We start from the raw sequence: 8,249 nt of genomic DNA, 5'->3' as shown, positions 1-8,249 counted from the left end.
ACTATTACTGTCTTTACCAAGAAACCAGGGCTTACAGATATTTTAAAGATGTTCATTTCCATGGATAGAAGATGTTCTTTAAGTCAGCTGCAATGTTTGGTTATTTACTCAGTAGGCCGATGTATTTCTGCAACCTAAATGAAAGCTTGGATTTTGTTAGATTCTTTTAGGGAGATATCCTACATATTGACATTATTAACCTACCTGTATGATAGTCAGTCATCGCACACTAGGATATGCCAAAAAAAAAACTTTATAAAATAGAAAACTGATATTTTTCTCTTGATAGTTATAAAATGTAGTTTGCTTATTATTTTGACAATCATGATTTTTTCAGACTGCCAAAAGGGCAGTGACAATATTTTTGCAGTTGCTTTTACAGACAGATTTGTCAAGTATTTTCCAACAAACTTAAAAAAAAAGGGCACCCCTAAGCGAGTGTTAACTCTTTCTTATGTTAAATAGCTCTCTCTAGTTTAACTTAACACAAGCTTTGATTTCAAGTGTAAATATGTCAGAAGCTAAAGTTGAAGTAATTTATTTCCCCTCTGCTTTGAATCAATGCAGATTTTTAATTAATGGTTTAATTGCCTTTAATGTCATCAGTTACAATATTAAAGCCAGAAACTCTAAGACAATACACCTTTGAGGTTCATTACCATGGTTCTTATTTATATTGAAAACAAAAGAATTAATCTAAAACATCTATTCTCTAAAAGAACTTTTTGGATTTTACTTTTTAAGTGTATTAATTTTCTCTTGCTGAAGGAAACTTTGCAAACATTGGCATAGCTTTTAATGGATTATAAAGATACTGCTTGTTGTTCTTGACCACTTATTCCCTGGCATATCCCCCCAAAATAATTGTTTCTTCCTCCAAATTTTTACCATAATAAAAATAATAATAGCTAATAATTTTGGAACTCTCATTGTGAACGAGATTTTTTAAATGTATTTACCCAAACTGTCACAATACTCCAATAAGGATGGTCTTAATATGATCTGTATTTTACAGACAAGAGAACTGAGGTTTAGAAATATAAAGTGCTTTACTTAAGGTCAAACATCTGGCAAGAAGTCGAGCCTGAAATTGAGCTCCTACCTTTAGAGTTTACATCACTAATGAATGTGTCCTTTCTTAAACTCTCTAATTCCTGTTTATAAAAATTTTAAGGTGGTAAAGTCATCATCAAAAGTCTCTATTACTTTGCTACAGCCTAACTGCCCTCATGTTACTTGCATGATTATAAAGTAAAAGGGAGAGATTTCTGCAAATTGTAGAAATAACTCCCCATTTTTGCTCTGAAATGAGAGACACAAGTGAATGCTAAAGAAAAATTTTCCTATAACTATCTGTGTCTTGCATTCAATGGAACAGGTCTCTTTTCAGCACCACACCAGCCCAGTGAAACTGGAATGCCTGGACCCTGCAGGTGCTTAGGTGGTATTACATAGCATTGAGAAAGGAAAGGCTATCTATTTACCCTTGAGATCCCTACATTGGGGTCTTGGTTGCCTTTCATTTCTCTAAACCTTTACATCTTTTGCAGAGCCTACTAGCTACATGTATTTGATTTTTAAAAATAAGGCAAATATCCCCATGGCAGTCTTACTCATTTCTAACTCCTTTAATTAATCACAAGGGAATTTAAGTTGGCCTCCATTACTTTCTCAGGACAATACCATGAGTTCTAATACCTAAAATATGTTTGATATTTGTTTAAACCACTGTGAACTCAACTATGGGATTAGAAATTAGATGTAAAAGTAGCCAAAAGGGGCAGGGCACGGTGGCTCACGCCTGTAATCCCAGCACTTTGGGAGGCCCAGATGGGTGGATCACGAGGTTAGGAAATTGAGACCATCCTGGCTAACACGGTGAAACCCCTCTCTACTAAAAATACAAAAAATTAGCCGGATATGATAGTAGGCATCTGTTTTCCCAGCTACTCGGGAGGCTGAGGCAGGAGAATGGCATGAACCTGGGAGGCTCTGGGCAAAAGAGAAGACTCCATCTCAAAAGACAAAACAAAACAAAACAGTAGCCAGAGGGTAAATATAAAGGGTTACAGCATTTTTTTTAAAAACAGTGTCTACAGCTTTAATTTTTTTCTCAGAAATATTTTTTAAATGATTTGTTGCTGGGTCCAGTGGCTCACGCCTGTAATCCCAGCACTTAGGGAGGCTTAGGTGGGTGGATCACAAGGTCAGAAGATGGGGACCACCCTGGCCAACACGGTGAAACCCCGTCTCTACCAAAAATACAAAAAAATTTAGCTGGGCATGGTGGCGCGCCTGTAATCCCAACTGTCGGGAGGCTGAGGCAGGAGAATCACTTGAACCTGGGAGGTGGCCGTTGCAAGTGCACTGAGATGGCGCCACTGCGCTCCAGCCTGGGCGACAGAGGAGACTCCTTAAGTAAATGATTTGTGGAAATAAGTTAAAATTTTTTTGATATGGTACTCTACCTACCACTTTTATTACCCTGCCAATATCACCTAGGATATGAATTCAAGTTGCTTATTTTCCTAAGGAAAATACTTCATTTTTCATAGTCTCCTTTATTGACCAATTTTTAAAAAATTGCTTTCCCAAAAGAAAATATATCTGAGACGCAATTTTTAAAGTATCTTGATGGACTTAGGAAGGTATACTTTAGCATTTGAGTGTGAAGTCAATCATAATTTTTTTCTTTTTGTTTTGAGACAGAGTTGCTCTGTCACCCAGGCTGGAGTGCCATGGCGCTATGGGCTTACTGCAACCTCCACCTCCAGGGTTCAAGCGATTCTCCTGCCTCAGCCTCCCAAGTAGCTGGGACTACAGGCATGCGCCACCACGCCAGGCTAATTTTTGTATTTGTAGTAGAGAAGGGGTTTTGCCATGTTGGCCAGGCTAACTTCTGACCTCAAGTGGTCCGCCCGCCTCAGCCTCCCAAAGTGCTAGGATTGCAGGTGTGGAGCCACTGTGTCAGCTGGATGAAATATTTTCTAGAAAGAGTCACATGAATAAATGGAGGGTATTTTTTTTTTTTTTTGGAGGCGGTAAATTAAAATCAAATAAATTAGTAGACTTGAATTCAAGAGACATTTATTTTTAGAGAAAAGCCCTCTCAGGGCATCTGCTGGCATAAAGTTCCAAATGTCCCACACACGGAGAGCTCACAAAGGAAGAAGCTTCCAAATCCCTATTTTCTGATCTTTTACAACAAAAACATCAATCAAGTATTTGTATTTTGTAAACTTGGAAAGCAAAATCTTTGAAAGGACAACTTAGTATATTTTGTTATTGGCTTAAATGCTACTGTTAGCTACTCTTTAATGTATTACGTAATCACAATTATCAGACATTAAGCTCAAAGAGTCAGAGTCCCTTTGTCATAGATAGCCATGGCTGCATGGCAGGAAATCAATCAGGAGATAAATATAGAATTAAATAGAAAAACACACTGAGCTCTATATTAATGAGGGCTGTTTGAACCTCATTAAAATGAATTCAATATAATATCAAACTCAAAATAGGAGCCCAAACTTCTAGGGGAGAGAGAAAAAGACTGCTTAGTCTTTAACGAAGGGACATTTGGTGTTTGAAATTTGCCGATGCTTCTTCTCATTCACACTCAAAGTCTCTGAATTTGAAGCCCTGAGAGTCGCTTGGAATTCTGGCTGGGTATGGTGGCTCACGCCTGTAATCCCAGCAATTTGGGAGGCCAAGGTGGGTGGATCACTTGAGGTCAGGAGTTCGAGACCTGCCTGGCCAACATGGTGAAACCCCATCTCTACTAAAAATACAAAATTAGCCAAGCATGGTGATGCATCCCCTGTAATCCCAGCTACTTGGGAGGCTGAGGCATGAGAATTGCTTGAACCCGGGAGGCAGAGGTTGCAGTGAGCTGACATCGCACCACTGCACTCCATCCTGGGCGGCAGAGTGACACTCCATCTCAAAACAACAACAACAACAACAAAAAACAACCTTGGAATTCTATATGATTTGAGAGTTATAAAGTGGAAATTCGGAGGACTGATCTTAACAGAAAACTGATCCTAACAGCAAACTCTTAGCATGGTTGACTTCTCTCTATTATCTGAGATTCTTCTGATGAAGATTTAGCTGGTTTAATAGGTGTAGTTTTAAAAATGAAAAATACTTGCCCGTTATTCCTCAGAGAAGAAACTCCTAACTCACGATGAGGGTATTGGAGCTAGCATGGAAGAGGCACTGCAAGGAGGGTAGGGATAGTGGGTGAGGCAGGAAGGCGAGTGGAAAGACTGAACATAAAATCTTTAGCTATCCCCAATTAGAATCGATCTTATCACTAAGCAAGGGAACAAACTCTGAGACTTCTTGTGACATAGTTAGTACTGCATAATTTAGTTAGAGTACACATCAATCAGGCTTCTGACACTTGTCTCAAGGATAACCACATTTATGACATCCTGCTCCCCAGTTAGGCTGACTCCAGGACTTGGGAGTTTTCATAGTTTCCAGACACCAGGAATCCAAAGTGACTAGGACATTCTGTGTTTTCTATGTTATTCATGCAAGATTGAAAAATATAAATTAGCTTAAGGTTCATGTTAGCAATATACAAATATTCAGTCATTTCCCAAAGTCTTGCTATATGCCCTTGAAAATTAATGCACTTTCAATTTATAAATACTCAGGCAGTTTCCAAACTCTTCCTATACGCCCTGAAAATTAATGTGCTTTCTCATCTCTCTTAGCTTTCTTCTTTAATTCTCACCTCTGCGGTAGTATCTGGGGACCAGATTTTGCAGACTCCTGCTGGTGATGAGGGAGGAAGCTAGGTTGGGGAAAAGTTTCTGGCACGTTAAAAAAAAAAAAAAAAAAAGAATGAGGCCAGGTACCATGGCTGTAATCCCAGAGCTTTGGGAAACTGAGACAGGAGGATTGCTTGAGGCCAGGGTTTCGAGACCAGCCTAGGCAACATAGCGAGACCTAGTCTTTGCAACACATTTAAAAAGTTAGCAGGTCATGCTGGCTTGCTCTTGTAATCACAATGGTTTTCTGTTCTCCTGGCATGAAATTATTTTTTCTCTCCAATCATCATGAACTGCCAAGTCCAAATCGAGCCTGTAACTAAGACTCCATCTCCTCTCCTCTAGCTGAGCCCTGTGAGTCATCATGATGCTGGTTACTCAGGAGGCTGAGGTGAGAGGATCGCTTGAGTCCAGGAGTTCGAGGCTGCAATGAGCTATAATTGTGCCACTGTAATCCAATCTGGGCAACAGAGCGAGACTCTGTCTCAAAACTCAAAAAAAAAAAAAAAAGGAACTGCCATAACCTAATACATCCTTGTGGAATATATTATGTATTTGCATTTGAAAATTCATGCTTGTAACCAGCAAATATGTAATGCAATATAATTGTACCACTCACACTGTGATTATAAGATTTATTAGAAATAATAATTTCTAGTGCACAATGGGGAGCATGGGCTACAGATAGGACACATGTTTAAGTTCAGTAACAAATATATTTTTCTGAATCTTTCAGAGTACTTCTGGGTCAGCGAATGTAATCGAATTTGTAGATACTACAAATGGCTGAATTTGGGTCTCTTTGTGGTAGTAAAGCTTGGGCCTATTGCAGAACAAGGCCATGTGCAGTTAAGGAAAAGGACATATGAAAAGTGTCAAGATGGGGAGGTAAGCAGGGAAAGAGGAGACAGAGAGAGACGAGGGGAGAGAGAGGGAGAGAAAGATTAGAATTTGAGGTCCACTAATTAGATAAAGTTCAGAATTCATGTGGATCGGCAAGAGGCCAGGAGTCATGATGCTCTAGAGAGCTCAGCTAGGTGGGAGGAAATGGAGGCTTGGTAACAAGCTTGGATTGGACTTAGGGGTTCATGATGACCAGAGAGAAAAAATAACTTTGTGCCAAGAGAACAGAAAACCACTGCAGAATCTGGAAGAGGTGTGTGCATTTGCTTAATTAGTATATGATGGCTGTCAAGCCAGTGGCTTTCTTCTCTCTGCCCATTCTAAGCACTTTCCTGGAAATGGTGGGTAAAGACTAAGAGGACCAGAATTTTAGTACAGACTGAATGAAGTGGCATTCCTGGGCAGGAGCTCAGGATGAGAGCAGCAAGCGCTGTTCCCCGGTTATGCTGATTCCAGGAGCTGGGAGTGAGGGCCAGTGTTTAAAATGCTGGCATGTTTCCAGAACATATACACTTTCCTGTTGCCTATCTGTAGAACTCCTGTTTGTCCTGGAAAATCCTGTTCAGATACCACTTCTGAGAATATTCTCCACCCTCATAGACAGAAACAAGTGTGCCTTTCTTTTTTCTGCTTATTTTATTCGTATACCCCCATTATTGTATTTAATGAGGCAGAATCTGTGCACACCGTTGTCTCCTTAAGACAATGAACTCTTCGAGGACCAGAGCAGTTCCTACACTTTTGGGCTCCTCAGTGTGTATGACAATGAATACCTACCTGCAAAGGGGCTCTCTGAGGGTCATAAAATCAAAAAGGTGGCAGCCTATGACAGTTGTCTCACCCCTCGGGTTGGTAGGAGTGGAGTTTGTGGAAGACAGAACGTTGTGGATAATAGAACTGCTTTGATATTTTTCAATTGTTACTCTATTGGGACTACCGCCCTAATTATGAGAGACTGATATAGAGCATAGTAGAAAGGTAAATGTGCACTAGTTTGGGAAGCAGGTAATCTTAGTTCTATTTCAGCCCTGCTACCAGTTGTTTGAGTGAGCCTGGGTGCCTTGGTTTTCCCATCTGTAAAATGAAGATGTTAGAACACTTCGAGGTCCAGTTTAATGTCTTCTGCTACACTTAAGGACCCTCCACTAGGCAGCCACATACTATTGAAGTGTGGCTTCCAGATTCCCCAGAAGTAATCCTGGGAGCCTTCACTTTCAGGCAGTTCCTGTATTTACTTCATTCTGATGTTGCAGACCCAGTGTGATGGCAGAAGTGCAGATGGCACCCAGATTGCAGAGCTCTTTTTCTTTTTTTTCTTTTGAGACAGGGTCTTGCTCTGTCACCCAAGCTGGAGTACAGTGGCACAATCTTAGCTCACTGTAAACTTCACCTTCCAGGCTCAAGCAATCCTCCCACCTCAGGCTCCCAAGTAGCTGGAACTACAGGAGTGCACCACCACACCTGCCATATATATATGCATTTTTTTTTTTTTTTCCGATAGAGACAGGGTTTCACCATGTTGCCCAGGCTGGTCTTGAACTCCTGGGCTCAGGTGATCCTCCCATCTCGGCCTCTAAAAATGTTGGGATTACAGGTGTGAGCCACTGCACCCTACCACTTGCAGAGCTCTTAAAACCACAACTCTTGAGTTGTCTTTGGACACCCTGTTGTGCGATTCTATAGAACTGTACTCCTTGCTGGTCCTTAAAGCATGAGGCTGGCCCTGCTGACAGTCTGTGAGGGGTCACGACTATCTTGAAATGTATCCTTTATTGATTCTTTTCCCCTATCTTAGTAGTTGGGGAATCAGCATGGACCCAGGCAGCATGCAGAGGTTTGTGTTGGCTCTGGCATTTTCTCTGTTTAGTGCAACAGATTTGATGATCTCCCAAATCCTTTCTGTGCAAACATGCTGTGGTTTCAGGCAAGCTACCGAGGACTGTGTGCAGGATGGATTTAGAGGCCTGCCAGGAGGCTGCCACAGGCACTGAGGCGCGAGGTGTTGAAAACCTGAACTGGGGGGTTGGCAGCGGGGATGGAAGGGTGCAGATGGATACAAAGACCATTTGAAGGAAAAATCAACACAATTTAGTGACTAACGGGAGATCCTGGATGAAGGACATGAACGAAAAATGACTACAACCTTTCAGAGTTGGGACTGCACTAAGCTGGCTATGTGACTTTAAAAACTCATTCACACTCCTTGGGTTTCAGATTCTGTAAATTAAGATAACTGGTGAAACGGGTACAATAGTAAAGCAGTAGATGGGGATTGTTTTCGGGGAGGAATTGTGAATATGTCAAGTAAGAAAATGATGGTGAGGTATTCCAGTAGAATTATCCAAGAAGAATTAGAATTCCCATCTCCAAGCTCAGCAGTGAAGTGTGGACTAAAAATACAAGTTGAGTGATGGCGTGTGGAAAGTGGAAGCTTCTTGGGGAGGAAGAATATAAACAGTAGGTCCGTGCCCAGGGACTAGTTTGGAAGAAGCACTTCTTTTTGGCATGGACGAGTCCAGGAAAGTTTTAGAAGATCTGATTGCCTGTATAATCAAGAATTAAGAG

The sequence above is a fragment of the Piliocolobus tephrosceles genome, chromosome 7 (genome assembly GCF_002776525.5).
Source record: "Piliocolobus tephrosceles isolate RC106 chromosome 7, ASM277652v3, whole genome shotgun sequence".
In the NCBI taxonomy this organism is placed as follows: domain Eukaryota; kingdom Metazoa; phylum Chordata; class Mammalia; order Primates; family Cercopithecidae; genus Piliocolobus; species Piliocolobus tephrosceles.
Note: the sequence above shows the minus strand (reverse complement) of the source record.